This window comes from Grammomys surdaster, unplaced genomic scaffold (genome assembly GCF_004785775.1).
Source record: "Grammomys surdaster isolate TR1022 unplaced genomic scaffold, NIH_TR_1.0 125685, whole genome shotgun sequence".
NCBI classification, from domain to species: domain Eukaryota; kingdom Metazoa; phylum Chordata; class Mammalia; order Rodentia; family Muridae; genus Grammomys; species Grammomys surdaster.
In genome coordinates this window covers 1,213,268-1,235,261 of record NW_021620521.1, presented here as the reverse complement: position 1 = coordinate 1,235,261, position 21,994 = coordinate 1,213,268, and the positions used below count along the sequence as shown (strand labels likewise).

The 21,994-nt window shown below is 36.7% G+C and overlaps 1 pseudogene; it reads right to left on the bottom strand.

Moving 5' to 3' along the window:
* Positions 1 to 1,037: 1,037 nt before the first annotated feature.
* The window catches only part of LOC114639131, a 77,633-nt pseudogene continuing 56,676 nt past the window's right edge, over positions 1,038 to 21,994 (bottom strand).

Below are 21,994 nucleotides of genomic sequence, written 5' to 3'. Positions count from 1 at the left end.
CTACTTTCTATGAAAGAAACTACAGCAATCACAGAAGAGGGAAGAATTGAATGACCTCCAAAAAATGCACATTGTAAGTAGAGGGGAGTGCACATGAAATCAGTGTCTGTTAGACTCATTACATTTGGATGCACAGTGACAATTCAGGAAACTGTACATGATAGAGTCACAGATATGACTGAAATTATCAGAGTTATATCTTGTATGTGATGATCACAGACCTTTAAACAATTCTTGAATTTCCCATGTTTTTACTGGATTTGGAGAAGCTCCTGTTTGTCTCTAAATATGGTAACAGTGAGGAGACAAAAGTTTATGCAGTGTAAGGATTGAAATAATTGTAAGTCTGACAGCTGGCTAATCTGCAGGGGGCAGGTCTATGGGAAGCTGAGGAACAGGTAAGCGATGGGAAGGAGTGGGATCCACAGGTGCTTTGCTCTTCATTTCAGAAGCCAGTTCTTCTAATGTAGTGTGTGTCTATTACACTGCTCTCCATATTTTTCAAGTTCATTTCTGAAATTCATACAGCAAGCCTTTTGATACTTAACTGGTCAACCCAACCAGTCCTCTTGCCGAGCAACAAATGTTTCTCAAGAATCTGAACGCAACAACTCTTCCGTGGCTGTGAGTTCTTCACAGGCCCAATTTTCTCTGTTTCCGATTGGGGTTTGTTTTCCTGGATTGTACAAACAGGGTCAGGTGGAATGGAGTTCCAAGTCACTCTGTGCTCCGCAGCAGCCCGGTTTCTTTCTCAGCTAACCTCCTGACATGTTTGCAGCTGTTCTGTGGCAGAAAGACAATCTCTGTGTGCAGGCAGTCAGTTTGCTTTCTTCAATTTTGACCCTGGCGATGGTGTTGAGCATATCCCTGAGAACAGCTGTTCTGCAAGATTCATATCCTAGAACACAGAGATTTCCTCAGAGTAAGCCCCCAGGTGCATCACCACCAACTGTGATGTGGCTTTGGATGCCTGAGGCTGAGTTGATTCTGGTGGATGTCTGACCTCACTTAACCAGACTCATCTACTGTCTTGCCATTCACACCCAGGCTGTCCAACCTTCATACAGCTAAGCCAAGTTATCTAGATTAGTTGCTTCCTTAATGACATAGTCAACCTGTTCAGCAACTGACATCCTCCTGTTTGGATCAACATCTTGGCCCTCTAGCTTGGCTTTTACTCTCTTCCACACACTGTATAGGAGTTTCTCTCTTGTACAGTTTTCCCAGTTTTAGGGTTTCTGACAGCCTTTTTGGGACTACAGGTGATGCTCTTGCCAGTTTCTGGGATGGTGCTTGGTGGAGTATCTGCTGATGTAGCCAGATTTTTCTGAATCAGCTTTTTAGAATTCAGAGACATGACATCAGGCTGAATTTTCTGGCCAGTGTTACTCTTAACCACTGCAGCAAAGGATGGCTGGTGAGTAGCAGATGAGGTTGAACTTGAACATTCCCTTGCTGCATTGATGACTAAGGGTGATGCAAAGCTCACTAAATTATTATAGATACTCTGGCTTTATGACTTCAGTTCTTTCAAGGTGGGAGTGATTTCCTGTAGCATTTCTACATGTTCTTGACTTTGAATCTGAACCATGGCCTAGACTAGTGTGAACAAAACCATCTGAATATTGTCCTGCCATGATTTGTATTCTGCCAGGAACTGCCTGACACTGCTCTCATAGGGAATATCTTCAGCATCTGCTAGAGCAGCCTCTTCGTCCTTAGCCATGGCTTTCAGGAGATGCTTTACATCCCCTAGCTGCTGGCTGTGACACGTGAGCACAGTCTTTACACTGTCGACTAGGATCTGGATGGTCTCACAGACAGTCTCTATCTGCTTCTTTTTCTCTGTTTGAACAGCCCTTTGGGTAGACATATCCTGGGTTAACTGTTTATGTGCTGATAGAAGCCACTCAGAACTGCCAATAGGATGTTCAAGAGTCGTGTCCACCCTCTGTAATAGACGAAGCTCTAACTCTGAAACTGAGCTGTTGAACTGTGACGAAAATGAACACATCTGCTGACATTATTTGATTAGTTCAAATAAAGCAGCATCTAGGCTTAAGGCTTCAGCAGTTCTTGTTCATAGACTTTCTAAATGAATGATATTGCTGCAGAGAAAAGTGACCTGGTTTGCTCTCTGGCTCCCTTTGAGAACTTCTTTTAGCCATTGTTACTTCAAAATCTTGTAATACTGGTGCCAGGGGAGGATTGGCACCACCTGTCCACTTCAGCTGCTGCTCAATGCTTGCTTCAAGGGCTGCTAGTTTCTCCTGAAGAGTTCCAATTGAAGTCTCAATCTGACTGAGAACATGCAGTTTCTTCTTCATGCTGGTCAGGATTGCAGACCAAGGTAGGGTGACAGAAATGGCTTGTTGATAAGGAGGTCTTCATGCTGCCACTGGAACATGGCAATGTGCAAGTGCACCCACTGCAGGTTTGTCTTACAGGAAGAAATGCTGGTTTCCAGCCTGTGCACCAGGTCATGCTTCTTCCAGGCTGTATCATAGGAGATGGCTAACACTGTAGCTCTGTTCATTACCAACTGTGAGAATTTCCCTACATGAATGTTATGCCCCACAGCTTTCTTACACAGATCATCTACAGAAACTTTGCTTTCAGCACCAAACTCCTTTGCCTCTACCTGAGGAATTCATTGTTTTTAATAGCTGAGTAAAACTCCATTGTGTAAATGTACCACATTTTTTGTATCCATTCCTCTGCTGAAGGACATCTGGGTTTTCAGCTTCTGGCTATTATAAATAAGGCTGCTATGAACATAGTGGAGCATATGTCCTTGTTATATGTTGGAGCATCTTCTGGGTATATGCCCATGAGTGGTATAGCTGGGTCCACAGGTACTGCTATGTCCAATTTTCTGAGGAACTGCCAGACTGATTTCCAGAGTGGTTGTACTGGCTTGCAATCCCACTAACAATGGAGGAGTGTTCCTCTTTCTCCATATCCTTGCCAGCATCTACTATCACCTGAGTTTTTGATCTTAGCCATTCTGACTGGTGTGAGGTGGAATCTCAGGGTTGTTTTGATTTACATTTCCCTGATGACTAAGGATATTGAACATTTCTTTAGGTGCTTCTTGGCCATTTGAGTTTCCTCAGTTGAGAATTCTTTGTTTAGCTCTGTACCCCATTTTTAATAGGGTTATTTCGTTGTCTGGAGTCTAATTTCTTGAGTTCTTTGTATATATTGGATATTATCCCTGTATTAGATGTAGCATTGGTAAAGATCTTTTCCCAATCTGTTGGTTGTCGTTTTGTCCTACTGGCAGTGTCCTTTGCCTTACAGAAGCTTTGCAATTTTATGAGGTCCCATTTGTCAATTCTTGATCTTAGACTATAAGCCATTGGTGTTCTGTTGAGGAACTTTTCCCCTGTGCCTAGGTATTCTACGGTCTTCCCTACCTTCTCTTCTATTAGTTTCTGTGTATCTGGTTTTATGTGAAGGTCCTTTAATCACTTGGACTCAAGCTTTGTACAAGGAGATAAGAATGGATGGATTTGCATTCTTCTACAGGCTGATCTCCAGTTGAACCAGCAGCACCATTTGTTGAAAATGCTGTCCTTTTTCCACAGGAAAGTTTTAGCTCCTTTGTCAAATCTCAAGTGACCATAAGTGTATGGGTTCATTTCTGGATCTTCAATTCTATTCCATTGATCTTCCTGCCTGTCTCTGAACCAATACCATGCTGTTTTTTTTTAATCACTATTGCTCTGTAGTACAGCTTGAGGTCAGGGATGGTGATTCCCCCAGAAGTTTTTTTATTGTTGAGAATAGTTCTCAGTTCTTGCTATCTTGCCCCAGTGTGGGGGAATTCGTGAGTGGGGAGGTGGGAGTGAGCAGGTGGGTGGGGCACACCCTCACAAAGCAGGATGTGAGGGATAGGATAGGAGGTACCTGGGTGGAGGGGAAATTGGGAAATGAGATTACATATGAAGTGTAAATAAAATATCTGATAAAAGAACTTGTCTTAAAAATAAAAGAAGCTGTTGATAGAAAAAATAATAAAGTTATTAAACATGAACACCATTATCTATATCTATTTTTCAATGATACTGAATAAAATATTCTAATTTATTAACTTCGATACATTGTGTTTTCTTGATCTTAGTTAACTCATGTGAAAACCTTGTGAATGTAACACAAAATACTGAGTAGTGGATTTAATGATGCTTCCCAGAAGTTATGCACATTAACTAATGCCCACCACAAATCATAAGATGGTATTTGCAAAATGAGTCTTTGTAGAGGTAATAAAAAAAAGTTCTGGCTACTTTAAAGTTGACATTAAATCCATAGTCAGAAAACAATCTCTTTGATACACAGACAAAGAAGAGATTCAGACAGAGAAAAGAAAACAAGTGGAAATGGAAACAGGAATTAGAGAATGCTACAACCACAGGAAATTCCTGTATCCATACAAAGTGGGCAAAGTCAAGAGAGAACTGCTTCCAAAGGCCTCAGAAGGGAGCACAGGCTAGGCATCAGACAGAATATAGACTTTCTCTTTTCCAGAATTCTTGGAGATTTTTTTCTTCCTTGTCTTTCTGAATCTGAAGAGTTACTATTTGTTACAGCTGCTCACAGAAGTTAACAAAGCACTTGTTTTGTGTGACTTTGTTAGTTTTGATTTCCAGGTTTTATTGTATATAATACTTATTAAAACTTATTATATATATATATATATATATATATATATATATATATATATATATATAGAGAGAGAGAGAGAGAGAGAGAGTTAGCAGAGAGACTAATAACTAAAATGAACATGCTCAAAAATATCCATGGGTTATCTATTATGTATATGATTTTTGGTAGTTTCTGACAGCCAGCTTGAGGAAAGACAGGCTAAAAAATTTATGAATAATTCACCTTACATTTGAAAACTTGTGATTTATTGCAGTATCAATGTATTGCCTGATCATTGGGGGAAAATACTTGTTAAGCTAGAGATTCTAAGTTGAATTTGCCAGATTATCTGATATTTTCTCTTATATTTGAGATTATTAAAATTTATTCATGAAAGGCTAAATGAGAACTTGAGAATCATAGTGGTAGCAGACAATTTGGTGTTCCTTGAAAGACAGTCAACACTCACAGCAAACGGCCTTGTTGTTTAAATCCTAGTGTGATGGATATAGATTTTTGAAGCAGCTAGCTAGATTCCTTTACTAATACTTATTTTTCCTTCCTTTAGGGAAAACCCACAACTCCTAAAAATTATATGACAGGAAGAAAGAGTTACCACATCTCACACATTACATTTTGTAAGAAATATGCCCAGTAATTAAAATTACCTGGAGAAGCAGAGGAATGAAAGTACATTACTAATATGGGGAAGGAATAGACTTTTATACTTATATTATGTAATCTTTGGACATTGGGAAAAAAGCAGCGAGCAAAGGCTTACGGGAATAAGAGATATCTGTACTAATTCTGGTTAGCAGAGCCAGATATGTGTTGAGGGAAGGAGGAGGGAAGGATGTGTACAAACTGTTAAGATGAATTTGTAATTCATTAATTAAGCATTTTCTACAAACATTAATCTATGTGTGTCAGCCTCAAATTCCTGCTTATAGATTACGAGTCAATCAAATTACATACCTTACATGAGGCATTTTCTTCAGAGTGAGACATATGTGGAACAGTTGAAAATAAAATTTGCATAGCCAGTCAGACATTCATAACTAGATGGTAAGGAATTGCACTAGCCAGAAAAGGAAACAAGTAGGAAGCCATAAACTCTTGGCTCCCTCTCTGTGGAGATATATTGCTTGCCTAGCACCTCCCACTGAGAAATGACTACCACTCATGCACACCAGCTCAGAAGATATCATGCAATTTCCTACAATTTTCTCGGAAATTACACACATGCTGAATTTTTATGGCAATTTATAATTATTTGCAATTAATTTTCAAGTACTTATAAATAGGGAAGAATGATGGACGAATGTGTAATATGCAATAAATCATACACTAGTTAGGGACATGAATTTTCTCCTTAGCACCCATGTGTAAAAGCCAGGTATAATTGTAATCTTAGTACTGGGGATACAGGGCTAGGCAGATTGCAACTTGATGGTCAGCCTGCCTAGTGTAATCACTGAAAAGCTCTAGGATAGTAAGAAACCCCACCATAGAAAAAGGTAAATGTTCCCTGAGGGAGGGCATCAAAGCTGTCCTCTACTCCAGACAAAAACACAAGCACCTATATACACATATAAATATACATACACAACAAAAATCAATAGAGAAATTCAGTTGATGTATATTTTTAGGTTTACTGAGATGTTTTATCTCTGCCATACATTTGAAGTTTTCATAATTGTATATTAGAAGAAAGACTCATTCAAGTCACACGGAATGTCTTTACCTTTAAATTGTGCTCTGTGAGTGTTGAGCCCAGTATTTGAAGTTGTCTCTGTGGAATTGAAAATTGAAAAAGTAAGTAATTTGCTTTCATATTTGTTATACATTTATAATGGATAAAATATGATAGAGTAATATTTTACAGGTTATTACTAAAATTGTATTTTAAATAATATTTTTTCTACATATAAAATATGGATATCCTCTATCTTCTTTCTGCCCTTTTCTTCAGAGCACAATTTTACTACTACAAATGGTTCGTGTAACCAGTGTACTTGCTCCTACCTGATGTCAGCTAGCTTCTGTCTTACTTTACTTTGGTACATATTGCTTATACTGCTTTAATCTTTGAATTTACTGATTGAATTTCTTCACTTATTTCTCACTCAAAAGATGAAAGTAAAAGCTTTGTTTTCAAGGGAGGTGAGTACCTGTAATTTAGGTCAGGAGGAGGGTTTACATAATGGTGAGGACAATATGACTTTTATCTATACTTTAGAGGATATATATTGTATGCCAAGCTGATGTCAGATGTCTTCTACATCCTGAAGCTGATGGTATTACAAGCCATTCATAAAGACCTACATCATAAAGTGATAGTCTTATTCATTTACTGTGCAGTAGTAGAGTGTGTGTGGGAAAGTAAGCTCATGGCTGTTAGACTTACATTGGCTATAGACATGTCAAACTGAGTGAATCCCTACAATCTATGACACTTATAATTAGAAAAATGTGGCACAATAATGAAAGAAAAATCAACCAGAAAAGCACAGCTAATAGAACAATTGGCAGATAGTTCTCAGAGTACTGATTTCAATTTCAAACTGCAAATTGAAATCTCAAGGAGATAATATGTATCTCCAGCCAATGAAACACAATTAAAATTTCTTCCAAGAGGTCCTAGTCTTCAAAGCTGGAACAATTGAATAAAAATAAAGCATAACTGTATGATAAGTAAAACATAACATATACATCTACACATCTATATGAATGAATGGAATAGCATTTAAATAAATACACACACAGTAGATTAAATATATTTCCCATGTAAGATTAGCCAAATAATTTATGTGTTTTACTAGAGTTTGGTGGATAGAACTTATTTATCCAACCCTGTAGCATGGGCTGTGTGAAGCGACATCCAGAATGCACCCTAGGGAAAGAGAAGAAACAAAGAATTTCATGGGAAGAAATCTGCCAAACACCACTGAGCCAATTGACCAAGGTAAAGGGAACAGTGATAGATGAGGCAAGATGGCAGAATGTTAACATACATCCTTGCTCTGATGTGACAAAATGGTACTTTACCTCTATGATTTGTCTGCCAAACCCACAGTGTTATATCCCTGGGAACAGAGATTACCTAAGCCAAGGAGAAGAATATTCTATGATGTATCAGACCCATGTTCCATCCAGACTGTCATCAGAAATAAAGTCTAAGAAATTATCAAGTGGGCAACTAAATGACATATGATGGTCTATTATGTGATACCCTGAATTGCATTTTGGAACATAAAAGTAAACAAATGGAAAAGTCCAAATTACAGACTTTAATAATCATGTATTAATATTGAGCTACCAGATGTACCAGGTATGTTAAGGGTAATGATAAAAGAAACTACATATTGATACATTTGGAAGAGGATTGTTTTTTAGCTGTAACTGATTGATTTATTTTAGTGTTTGCAGAAAAGAGAGATAAAACTGATTGTTTAAGTAGTTTTATGAATAATCATTGTCTATTAATTATTTTAATATTATACAACTCTTTCCTGTACTCACAAATATTAGAATCCTGCCTATGGATTTCTGGTCCAAGTTTAGTTATTCATACAAATATACAAACAAGAAAAACTATAACAAGAAGGAGGAGTTGGATAGGGAGGGTTGTTAGGTGATTCTTCAATATCTATTTTGACTAATTTTTAGTTCAGAAATTATTTCATTTATAGTACTATTAATTTAGTCAGCTTTACAGAGAAAATGAATGATCTGTTCTCCTTTTTCAGTTGACATTCTTGCTGCCTGCTCACTGCTCTAATAAGGATGTGCCAACTGGTCTTCACTTACTCATCACTTTTTAGTGTGGTGAGTTCTCACTTCTTATAAAGTTGATCAAGTAAACACATCAACAGCTTGGCAGAGGAATTTTGTCCCGAATAAGCCCATTAAATGGTCCATCAGAACATAACAGTACAAAAAGAATCAGATTTTTTAGTTCAGCTACAAGCAGGCTCACAAACAATAGAAACCAGAAGCTTTCCCTTCCACATCAGGTTCACTTTTCCAGTGATGGAAAGCTCTCATATGCATTTTACTCCCTTCACTGGTAGCAACCCATGTTAGAGTATTGGGCTTTCCTCTTGGTTACGGTGGAAGGTAGATATGTTTATTGTATTTAGGGAGTAGTTAACACCATCCTAAGTCATGCCTTTGAGTGAAACTTTGGTTAGAATTTCTGAGAAAGTCTTGAAAGTCTTTTGTCCTGATGGGCTTTTAGGCTGAAGCAAACACAAAACATGGTAATAATATAGAAATAGTGTTGCTGTGGTGATGGAAGAACCTGAGGATGTTTCAAATATCTAAAAGGGACAACGTAGCTAACATTTCATTGTTATCATTTGAGTCCTGAGTCCTGTGGCACCTAGAACAGCATTATTTTCTTGCATTCACAGACTCATACAAAATATTATCCTAATAAGACTATTTTTTGCTCCACTGTGCAGGAAGTTTGTAGTGAATTAAATAAAAACATAGACACATTAGGAGCTAATTGTTCATTCAGCATAAAGCTTCTTAATCTGTCCCTTTGTTTTGTTTTATTTTGTTTCTGCTTGAAAATAGAATGAATGAAAATTCTCTTTTAAATGTTGCAGTTGCTATCTTCTTTCCACTGGATTAACTGAGCATTCGAGAAGATGGCTAATTTCTCTTTACTGTGCATCATTTTTCCTTGCACATATTTAACTAAGAATATGAATCCTTCTAGTATGGATGAGAAAGATGCGTGCCAGAAGCCTGGGGAAGTATATTGCTGGTTCTTCCTGATGCTCAATAAATATAAAGTGAATGCCCCAAGGTGGTAGGCGCTCTTTATGTCTGAAAGAGGTCTCTGCTTATCTATCCATCTATCTACCCATCCATCTCTCTTCTGTCGTCTGTCTGTCTGTCTGTCATCTACCCACTATCATCTATCTAGCTATGTTTCTACCATCTATATTATAATCAGTGCTATTGAATATTTACCTTAGATCAAGCACTGTTAGGAATTCTATTTAAGTTGCCATTTTTGATTCTCAGGTTTGGATTGTTTTTCAGAAACAGGTTTTACATTGAGATACAAGACATGAATCAATACTAAAGATATTTATTATTGCCCATAGGGAAACAGGACTGTAAGTTAATTGATAATGAACCTAGCTTTGCCTAACATTTACCATATGAAGAATATGATTTGTGGGTTTATTGGGTTGTTTTCATTTTCTTTGTTATTTAACTTCATGAGAGTGCTGTACACAGAGTTCTGAGTTTCTCATAAGGTGGAAGTGTTTATTCTCTTAAAACTCCATTTTTCTAAGGCTCTGAAATTGTGTTTATATTTTAATTTACTATTTTTTTGCTGTCTCTGTCTCAGTGTCTTGGTAACATTTAATACACAACCTGGAAGGATTTACTTGACACCAGCTCACCAAGGGCGTATACCTTTGAAATTCTCCCTCTTCTTACTATTTTCAGGATATTTTGCTCCTCTGAAAGGTACTGCCTTTAATGTCCATGCGCTCTGAAGCAGACACTGAGACTGGCTGACTGCCCCAGTTCTGAAGTTATTATCTGGTGCCCTGAGGCACAACTGGCTGCCAGGCACTGATACTAGGTGCCAGGTTGCAGTAATTGGCTTGTGTGCTTCCTGCTTGCTATCGTAATGAGGCTACACAGGTTTCTGGGTTTCATTCACTCAATGCTTTTCAGTGAGTTGAGTTCTCAGTACCTATAGAGTTGATCAAGCAACTGTCTCAGCTTGCTAGAGGAATTTTGAATAGAATAGGCCATTGTAGGCTGGAACAGAATTCCCCAATGCAAAAAGAAGTGGTGGTTAATAGATCAGCAAGGGGCTCACTAAAATAGGGAGGTTTTGGCTTGAGTACCACTGTGAGTTTCTAGCTTTGTTCTTCCAGTGATTAAGACTTAAGCTGGTATCCAGTCAAGCTTTATAGATCATATCATATATTCCATTAGTGCATCTTCTGGGTCCTTATTTGAAACTGTCACTATAATCACTGCCAACAATAATAGCATTTATTTCAGAAACTAATGTTTATTCCACATTTGCAATATGTAAAGCATAAATCTAAGATTTGTTTTGTTTTGTTTTGTTTTTGGAGACAGGGATTCTCTGCGTCACTCTGGCTGTGAACAGAGCCTGATGTAATGGCCAACCAATAACTGCCCTAACTTGAGACCCATCCCACAGGCACACACTAATCCCTAACACTGTTAATGATGTTCTGTTATGCTTGCAGACAGGAGCATATTGTCCTCTGAAAGGCTCCCCTGAGTAGCTGACTCAGACAATTATAGACACCCACAGCTATACAGTGAATGGAGCTTAGGGACTCATATGCAATATAGGAAGAAGGATTGCAGCCTTGAAGGAGATAGGAGCTTCATAGGAAGACCAACAGAATCAACTACATACATGGGCTGGACATAGGCCTCCCTGCTCATATGTAGCAGATGTGCAGCTTGACCTTCATGTATGTCCTGAATAACTGGACTGGGGGCTATCCCAAAAGCTGTTGCCTGTATTTGGAATAGCTGGGCTGCCTTGTCTGGCCTCAGTGGAAGAGGAAGCACCTAGCCTTGCAGAGATTTGAAATACTAGGGTGAGGGGAGATACCCAGGGGCCCCCACCCACTCAGAGAAGAAGAGAGAATAGGGCAAGGATTATTGGAGAAAGTGATGGGAAGGGGACAGTGAGAAGGATATAAAGTAAATAAATTAAAAAAAGAAATTAAATAATAAAACAAATAAAATAAATAAAAATGAGTGAGTAGGTAATACAATTTATCAGACTGAGTAAGCATCTGTTTTATATCAAGGAGACAGAAGTTTGTGTGTAGAGAAAAGGATAAAAAGAAGAGGAAGTATGCAATGAGTGGAGCCTGTAAAACATTTAAAAAATTTGGGGGGAAATAGCACTACCCTTCTGGAACCAACTGTACTTGCTCTGTTAATTGTCATTGGGTTCTCTTAACTTCCCTGTATGATTCCCAGTGAAATGCCTGCAAATGTCTTCCTCATCTTGCAACCAAATGATAACTGGACAAGACAGCAATAAATTCAATAGAATTGATCTGGTAGTTTTATTTAGTCTCAATATTTCACAGTAAAGTGTACTTCCTTGAGAAAAGTAAATGTAACCTCACAACATGTTTAGTGAAACAGTATATTTTCACTTTCTGGTCACTTCTTAATCATGATTTAGATCTTTGATATTTTTTTTGCAGCCACTGTCTCTTACCCTACTGTTGTCATCCACTCCCCCAAAATTTTTGCCATCAAAGAATCATCTTCATTTCAGTCCATCATTTATGGAGAGGACAGGGGCTGAGCTCAAAGGGAAAAGCCTATTATAGATTAGCATCCTTCTAACTTAGGGACTCATTGTGCCTAAGTGGGTAAGTTGGTGAAAGGGTAGAATTGCAGGAAACTGTGAGACGTAAATATTTTTCATTGACAATTTGAAGTGGAGAGATTGTATCGGGGTTGCCAATTGAAATATTTCACTCTTTTCACATGAAAAAACTTATTAAAACCAACTCAATTCTATGAATGGAAGCCTGGCATGTGACAAATTTTACCATGCTTTCTATTATTCATTTATATAAAATATTGTTTTCTACTGAAAGAATTTTTTTTTAGAAAGAGTACTGCAACAGTTGAGTTGGAGAAAGGAACTGGTCATAAATCACCATGTGATACTTTATGAAAAGTATAATTGCTTATAAATAAAGCTGAATATGATAAATGTTTTATTGATAATAGTTGCTTCAGAACCATGATTCGTTCTTTACAACAATGTATTTTAGGAACCTTTTTACAATGCAGAATAAATTATATTAAAAGTAAATGTAAGACACACATGGGAGAAGAGGCTATGTTGTATTGCTAAATACTTTCTACTTCTCACCCATCTGATAATCAATGCTTCAATTTACTAATAGCTCTATTTGCAGCACTGATTTAGCAGTGCTCTAAAGTGATTCCATAGAAAATGTGTTGTTTAAGGCCTGCATTTACGGAAGTTGGGTACATTTTCTTAGAGATGATATAGCATGTAATTATACATTTTAAATGTCCAAGAATGAAATTTCATGTTCAGCAGTTCCATAGTCTTCAGTAGTGAGATGTGGAGTGCATCTTAGACAACAGAGAAGAATATGCTAAGATTTTAACACCAAATATCGTGAGCTCATGTGTAAAAAGGCATTTTGCTTGCTGTATAACACTATATAGTTCCTTTTTCCTGCATCATGATCAAAGGTTGGATGTGATAACTAACAAGCCAGGGCCGTTTTGAGGTCAGTCATAATTCAAGTAACATCATATTCAAGAAGTACCACTAGGTTCATTTATATTTAACCTGTGTTACGTTTCCTTTTGTGGAAATTGTTTTTCAAAATTAAAAATATCGTATATGTATTTTATAGACTTTTTTATCTTTTACTGTGGTCATAATACGTCTCTCTCTCTCTCTCTCTCTCTCTCTCTCTCTCTCTCTCTCAGTCTCTCTCTCTCTCCCTCCCTCCCTCCCTCACTCACTCCAACCCTTTTAAACACAGATTTGTGCACACAGACGTGTACACACACAGCACACACACACACAAACACACACACACACACAAAACACACATACACACACACTTTATTTTTCTCTTTTCAAAAGCAAACATTGTATGTTTGTACAAAATAAAAAGCATAACATCCTGACCACAACTCATACTATAGGAGCCTCTCAAACTGGGAGCTTTCTGAGTCAGTGGATTTAGAAATGTTAAGAAAAGAAAAAAAAAAAGAAAAAAAATAGTGTTTCTGAACTCATCTAATTTGCATCTGTGAAATACCTACTTATTTAGCCCTGTTTGGAGATGAGAGACAGACATAGAGATATAGATAGATAGATAGATAGATAGATAGATAGATAGATAGATAGATAGACAGAGAGAGATAGAGAGAAGGGGGCAGGGGGAGAATGTGGTGGAGGAGGAGGATGATGATGAGGAGGAGAAAGATATTGCAAGCAAGTATTCTCTACCAAACCATAGCATGCAATGTAATTGGTTCCCTTGAAAGATGATACAGTGAGTACTTCTCACTTCAACTGGCCAGAAAAAGGTAATGCTGCTATTAGCCATGCTTAGAAATTTACAGGAAGTACTCTCCCTTGACCAATTCAAAATCGCAGTCACTATTATTCCATTAACTGAGTCCTCTTGTGGGTTATTAAGTTTGCATTGATGTCCATCTGTGTGCCTTGGATAGGCACAGTGCTCAGAGTTTCTGTATCCCAAGCTTTTAGCCTCAAAGGCTTCTTATGGCTACTCATTTTAATTCTGTCTTCTTTAATTCTCCTTTTCTCTGTTAGAGGGATTTAAAATTGTTGGTCTCCTCACACCTTTCCAAATTCATAAAGCCTTGCCAATAATATAATAATAATAATAATAATAATAGACAGACTAGATCTTTCTCTATTCTGAATCAGAATTTCCCAAATAACTTTAGGAAATGTGGATAATTAGAAGACTTAGGAGGATGTCTCTGTGGATAAAGTACATACTAAAAAACAATGAGTACCTTTTTTATGATTTTCTGTATTAACATACAAGTGGGATGTGGTGAGCCTACAGCCCTAAGGCTAGAGAAAGATAGAGTTCCTAGGGATACCTGACCAGCCAGTCTATCCAAAATGTCAATTTCCAAGTTTAATGAGAGACTCTGCCTCAAAACTTCAGGTATACAAGAGGAGAAGAAAGACAACTGATATCAACCTCTGACCTCTCTACTCAGATGTGTACATCCACACATACATACATATACTACATACACATACACAGAGATGGGGGAGGGAGGGAGGGAGGGAAGGAGGGAGACTCAGACCATAATGCCAAAATGTGGGTTGCTATTAGTTTTCAATGGTAATGGGGTGGACACAGTGGCCACACAACAAAATAAAGTATTAGCCCAACATCCATTTCCTTTGGATATTTAATGTATTTCATGACTACTATTTTGCTAATGAAATTGACATCCTATACTGTTCAAATTAATTTGTCTTGGCAAATATTTAAATATGCAATACCACCACAGGTGTAGCAGAAAATAGTGAGCTATGGAATTATATCTAATTGTATATAAAATTCATAAGGACTTATTGATAATACTCTTATTTAAATACTCCTTAGAGACTAAATTACCATCTTTTAAATTTCTATTCCCACTTTGTAAAGATGGAATTAGGGTCAAGACGCTCTTGAACATGTTTGAGAATATATAGGTTATTTTTCTGGGAGGACCGTAGCCTGGTTTGCATTTAGGTCTGTAACCTTGTATTGATGCCATACTGCTCCCCAGGTAGAAAATTCACTTTAATATAACTAAGAGATATGTAAGACCTAGCTGCCATGTGTAGTGATATGAGATTCTGTAAAATGAGAAAACAAATGCATTTAACTTTAACTAAGTCTATTGTCTAACTTTTCATACACTCTCCCACTGGCCTCACTAATACAGAAGATAAGTTTTGCCAGCTTTGCAGTTATGAGCTCAATGTAGGATTTCAGAAAGTTGGAAGTATATGCACCTCATTGCTACTAACAGAGCTGAGGGAAAAACATTACAATTTCCTCCAGAAAGCTTTGTTCCTAGACTACCTGAATTCAGAATTAAGTAATAGTATAAAATAAAATTGAAGAACAATGGATTTCTGACTTGACAGTTCCATGTGACTCAGGAAGCACTAGGCTTATTACAGGAAATTAAAATGTACTCAAGGGAGGTTCATGGCATTGTAGGTGATGTCCCTAAGGAAGATTTCCTATGTGTGAAGATGCTATGCCTTCTTAGTACTCATTCTGACAGCAGTCACTCTAAACATGAAGCACTTTACAGGTATAATCCCAAAGCAGTAATCATTTTGTTAACTTCAGGTCACAGTTACAACAAAATATTAATATCCCTTTTCTAACTTCAGAGTTTGCAGTATATTTAAATAACATGTTTTATAGCTTGTAGTATTTAAGGGGCTAAGTCACATTGATAGTTATTTGTCTAATTAACTTGTCACAGAAGCCAAAACCCAAATTCTACTTAAGTAGCTGGTTACTTATTTATTTATGTAACTCCCAGCAATAACTACTTGATTTTTCTTTAATAAAGTTTAGTGTTTTAAATTAATGATACTTTGAAAAAAAAACAACCATTAAGAAAATTAATCTCATATTTCTGTTTACTCTCCTCCAAAATTGTAGGATCGAGCTTCAGTGCAGTTTACTTTTTTTTTTTTTTTTTCGAGACAGGGTTTCTCTGTGTAGCCTTGGCTGTCCTGGAACTCACTCTGTAGACCAGGCTGGCCTCGAACTCAGAAATCCGCCTGTCTCTGCCTCCCAAGTGCTGGGATTAAAGGCGTGTCCCACCACCGCCCAGCCTAATATTTGGTTTTTTAAAAAGGCTATATACTAGATTTTTTGGAAGAGACCATTTTAAGTCTCCTGATATGATATATAATACATAAAACTGAATCCTTAATAATTAAATTAACTCTTTAGTAAAAACTCTATGACTATTTTCACACAGCAGTTTTCTGAACTCGGGAAGAGCAAAATGAAGCAGGAACTTGATATATAATAATAAAACATCAATCTAAGCACAAATTATTTTATACAATATGTTACCTGTACCAGGGTACTCAAAATTATCTGTACTGTATATTGACAAAGCAACGTTGTATCAAATTTCAAAATATCCAACAAGATTAGAAAATTATTTAGGGCCTTTCTCTTTAACAGACAAGTAAGATTATGATGCTACAAAGTGTAAAAGGGGAATAATGGATGAGTAAGGGTTAATCTAGGGTGTGAAGGAGTGATGACATGGCAGAAGAGGTATATAGGAATTGTTAGATAACACCAAACACTTTCAAAAAAACTCATACTGGAACCTACTACCATAAAAATTTCTGCATTCTACATATAGCTACCCAGTTTAAGCAGTATCATTTATTGAAGATGCTATCTTTACCCAATGTGAATTGTTGGCCCTTTTGTCAAAAACCAGGTGGCTATATAGTGTGGGCTTATATATGTGCTTTCAATCTCATATGTCATTGTGTGCTGCTTCTATTACAGGTCTGTAGTATAACTTGAAATCAGTGTTGGTGTTACCTCCAGCTAGAATTTCTTTTTATTGTTTGGTTTTGTTTCAACTGTATGTGTCTTTTGTATTTCTATATGAAAGTTAGAGTTGTCTTTAAATTTCTAACAAGGTATGTTGAAATTTTGATGTGGATTGCATTGAATCTGTAGATTGCCTTTGGTACAGTTGCTATACTCATAATATTGATATTGGCAATCTATCAGTAATAGAAAACTTTTCAACTGTCCAATTCCATGAATGGGGTGTTAGTTGGCAGGAGGTCCCTGACAACTAATCAAGGGGCTTTGTGGTGACACAAATGAGAATTAACCTTAAAAATACAAAAATGGCCAAATCAAGGCTGTAATCTGAGGCTCTATATTTACAGATGTTATAGGAAGTACTGAGGTGGAAATATAGGATGCTGTCACCAAGACCACCGTGTGTAGTAGATCATCATTACCTGTCAAGAGCCATCTAGGAAAGCCTAAAAACTAGCAGGTAATCTTCCTGAGATGGTTTGAAAACTACGATAGATTTGCACTTGCAGGCAAGGCCCAGGAAATGTTGATTTTAATAAAGATTCCTGCTATTAATATGCTTCTCCCATTATTGATAAATACATATAACAATCACTAGGTGTTAGTCCACCCTTTTGAGTAGATCTCTACAGAACAACAATGTACTGTCTTGTAGTGATGCTATATAAACAAATAGATGATTTATTAATTTTTAATGAGGATCCTATAAGAATCCATAAAATCATTGTAATTGTTAAGTTCTTTTATAATAGGACTTCTATTAAATCTTTTCTGATGTCAAAACTGCAATGAGAACTCTGATAGTCTTCAAGTGTCATGAATTAATTGCTTCTGACATAACAAGCAGGCATCTACTACTCAAAGTACATTCCAAGAGGTGGTAAAACCATCAACCAAAGGTTACAAAAGACGAACTAAGGATTTAATGTAGGTGAAAGGACAGAAGATCAAATATTGAGTGGGTTTATTTATACAAAACTTCACTAATATTTAGTCACAAAATTATTGTTTTTGACTCTCCATTAACCTGTAGAGCTGATAATAGATGATGAGGTTCTCTGTTGTAAACTTCTTAGTATGATTTTAATTTATATATGAGTTTTGATGAACTTTTTACCATGTGACCATGTATTCTGAAAGATACGTAAGTGCTGAGGACAAAAAGAGGAGTAACACTTATCCTCCGTTTCTTAGAAGACTCTTTCTCCTTTTTCTTAGAGAGCTTTCATAGGAAACATTTTAGAACTTGGAAATAAAAGCTAAAACCACTTTTCAAAGTGTCCCTTTTTCTTCCTGAGACTTCGACTAGCAGGCTAAGAGATAGAGTTGTGCAGTTCCTGCAGAGATAGAACAAAGGCTACTGTACTTAATCCCCTGCTGTGTTATGAGGAGGTGCTAAACAGTTTCTTACCTCGGAGAAACTTGGAAAGCAGGTCAGATACTAAAATGTAGTGACTTAGGCAAGAGAGACAAATGTTTTATTATTAAACAGAAACCTTGAATCTCTCTCCTCTACCCCCACTGATTCTTCTCCATTGTTGGCTTAACTTCAAGAGAGAAGTATCTGATTTTACACTTGGTACCACCATGAAAATGGGTGGAAAATAGTGTGGCTTTACTTTCTTTCAGGAAACCTAGAGCAAAGTCTTTTACTTTCTGTCTTGTCTGGCTTCTTTGCTCTATCTAACTCAAAATCATTAGCTTATAAATTCATTACATGCATATCTTTCTAAGACACAAGTTGCTATCCGGAGGGAAGTGTTTCCTATGAAATCTTGTGCTTTCTAATACAAAGACAAGCTATACTTACTGAATATCTGAAAACTTTTGACTGTTCCCGTGATTATATTAGATGGAACTAAAAAGAGAATGCTTATAGTTTCTGTTTATTCAATTTAACAAACATCTCCCATTCAACAATTGTGTGTATCCATCACACTTTCAAGACCTCAAAATTTCTTAATATCTAAAATCCTTTAAATAAATGACAATAATACTTGCAGTTGTAAACTTGGTAAATGACTTAAAACAAAGTTCCAGGCAGAAACACAGCAGACAAATAGAGTAGTATAGTGGCATTTATCATCAAATTTCTTTTACAGTGTTGAGCATTTGCAGTATTAGTGGTATTGATACAAGTATTTCATGGAACACTATCTGTCAATGTCCCCTTATTTCATTGAGATGCTTCTAGAACTGAGAAGTGATAAATTAATAATGCAATTAATAAAAAATTGTATTTAAGAAATTGCAAATGATATTCTTAGAAGTTTTATATTTCCTTAAAATATTGCCTTTTGATTAAAACTTTGGTAATGTTACATCTGATAAGATGATCAATTCAATCTGCATAGCATGCTTTAGAAAAGAAAGATAAGTTGTTTTAATATACCTTCTTTCCGCAGCCAAAAAATACTTGTCTTTAGCTATGAAACTAGCAATGAATATATTATATTGTGATCCTTATGGATAATATATTTTCTTTGATTATTTGCAAAGAGGGATTTCAATTGAAGAGAAGGAATTCCTTGGAGATACCAATGAGTTGTACAGGTATAGAATAATATTATTTAAGTGCTGTTCATCTATCATTCTTACAAATTCAAATAAAACAGGACTCTGACCATCCACATGACTGAAAAATCTATATATCACATTTTTAACAGATAACAATACATAGAGTTTAAAATGAAGTTAGAAAGGCACTGGTCCCGTTCCACCCTGTTTGATCCCGGCCAAGCTGCTTACCACAGCTTGGATTTTAACCTAGTGGCAAATATCAATTTCTAAAAATTAAAGAAAAATACCTGGTTCAAGGGTTCCCCTTCTTTGATTTTCATGTCCATACCTGATCCAACCTGTATATATGGCAAAATGGGATAGTTTGTGTCTGGCTTTCTGCTTCTCCTTTGGAAGAAGAGTGATAGCCTCTCTAATGTAGATGACTTAGGAAAACATAATGAGTAATTCTTCAGAGCAATATCACAAACATCTTAGCAGGAATAGGTTTAATGAGTGCTTGATACCCAAATCACCAATCTGCATCAATGCATCACATGTTTTTAGTCTTTCCAAAAATTCTATGAAGGAGTATGGCTTATTATCATATATTGGCAGAAAAGGAAGCAGAAGTAAAAGTGTTAAATTACACGATGTTCATGTGCAGAGCTGAGCTTTCAACACAGTATAGAGGAATTTTAATCCAGCAACTTGTCTACTCTGGCTGGAATACAGACACACATTTAGTACATACCTTTAATCACAAACAATATAAGTAAGGATAATTTATAGAAAGATCCAGCCATGTTTAAAATGACTTCTAATTGAGGGTCAAACTAAGTGAGGAATCAGAGAAAGATTTGACAGCATGAGTCAGAGATAGTATACAATCAGGAAAGAAAAGCAATTTAAGAGCAGGGCGGGGAGAGAAAATCAGTTCTGTTCAGTGAATTGGAAGTCAGTTCAGTTTTGTTCAGGCAATTCAGTGGAGTTCACATAGGTTCATCATTTGAGTTTGTTGAGTTTTGTGCAGGTCAGAAGAGGCAATTGAAGCCAGAAAATAAGAAGCTAGAAATTAGAACATATTACCAAAGTTATTTTGAGTAGAGCAATTCAGTGAGATGATGAGAGAAGCCAGATTGAGTCAGTCAACTTTGAGAGGAGTTTAAGCCAGAGTATGAATTCATCTAGGCAGCCAGAGTTCAGAAAGCATTAGAAAGGGTGATCTTATTCAGCAGTAAGCTTCTAAGACAATAGTTACATCAGATGAATAAAAGTTAGGTTTACACATAGGATTGCTTGAATGCAGACTCTTGGTCTCTGTATCTTTAAAGGCATCCTTGTAGACACAGGACAGTTGTGAGCATAGTATGACAGGAGAAATAAACAATGGCATCTTTAGAATTGTTGGCAAGTATTCCAAGCAGAATCCTGGAGTTGTCTTAAGGTCTAAGAGCATGAAGTATAGATTTAGTACACTTGTATAATGCAAATAAACTTAGAAGAATGTCTCAGTCTGCACTTTGTTCCTATGAGATAATTCCATCTGTCATACCATTCACACTTCTTCCTATGTATAGGGATGCCTAGACTTTGAATTCATCATTTAATGAGGATCTAACTTCTGTCTATACCATCACAAGATAGAAGGCAACAGATTAGAAGCAAAGATGAAAGGGGATCCAAATATCTGATTTTATGTTAGATCCACTGCTGTCAATCATATTAATATCCACTGATAATGGTATTAAGATATTCATACTGCTCTCAGAGCCAAATCACTTCCCACTAAGCAACATTTTCCCATATGTTGAATTGGGCATTAAGTGTCAAACTTAAGCTTTGGGAAAATCTATTCAAATGGTATACACATTTGTTCTCTTATGGTATCATTGAGTTTATGTGAAGCCTAGTGACAAGGGTTACTCACATTAGTCACACAACTGACAGGATAGGAATGTATAAAATGTCACACACAGTGCTTAGACACACATACACACACACACACACTCACACACTGATGCAGGATCTCAGTAGTACCACGTGACATTCTAACTTGCACATAAAGTCAAACAGACTCAAAATGATCATTTGATATGTCTAGGACAAACTAAAAAAAATAAAAAAAATCATGTAAATAAAGGTCAGATATACTTCCTGGTGAGTTTTTGCCAACATGACACAGACCTAGACCTATCTGAGAGAAGGAATGGAAATTGAGAAAAATGCCTTCATCCAGATTGCCTGTAGGCAAGACTATAAGGTATTTTCTTAATTAATGATGTATGTGGGAGGGCCCACCTTACTGGTGGTGGTATCACCTTCAGGTAAATGGTCAGAAGTTGTATAATAAAGAATGCTAAGCAAATCATAAAGACAAAGCCCATATACAACATTTTCCCATGGCCTCTGCTTCAATTTCTTCCTCCAGATTTGTACTGAATTCCTGCCCTGATGGGCTTCCTCTTCATGATGGGCTATACATATAAGCCCCACCCTCCTCAAGTTGAGTTTATGTTTTTATTTTAATCAGAACAGAAACCCCAACTAAGACAACATATCAAATTAAAAATTTTCTATAAGTTGGTAGTTGAAGATAGGACCATTTGCTTGCTCAGTCTAAATACCAAGCCTTAAAACTTCACTCTGCCCTGTCC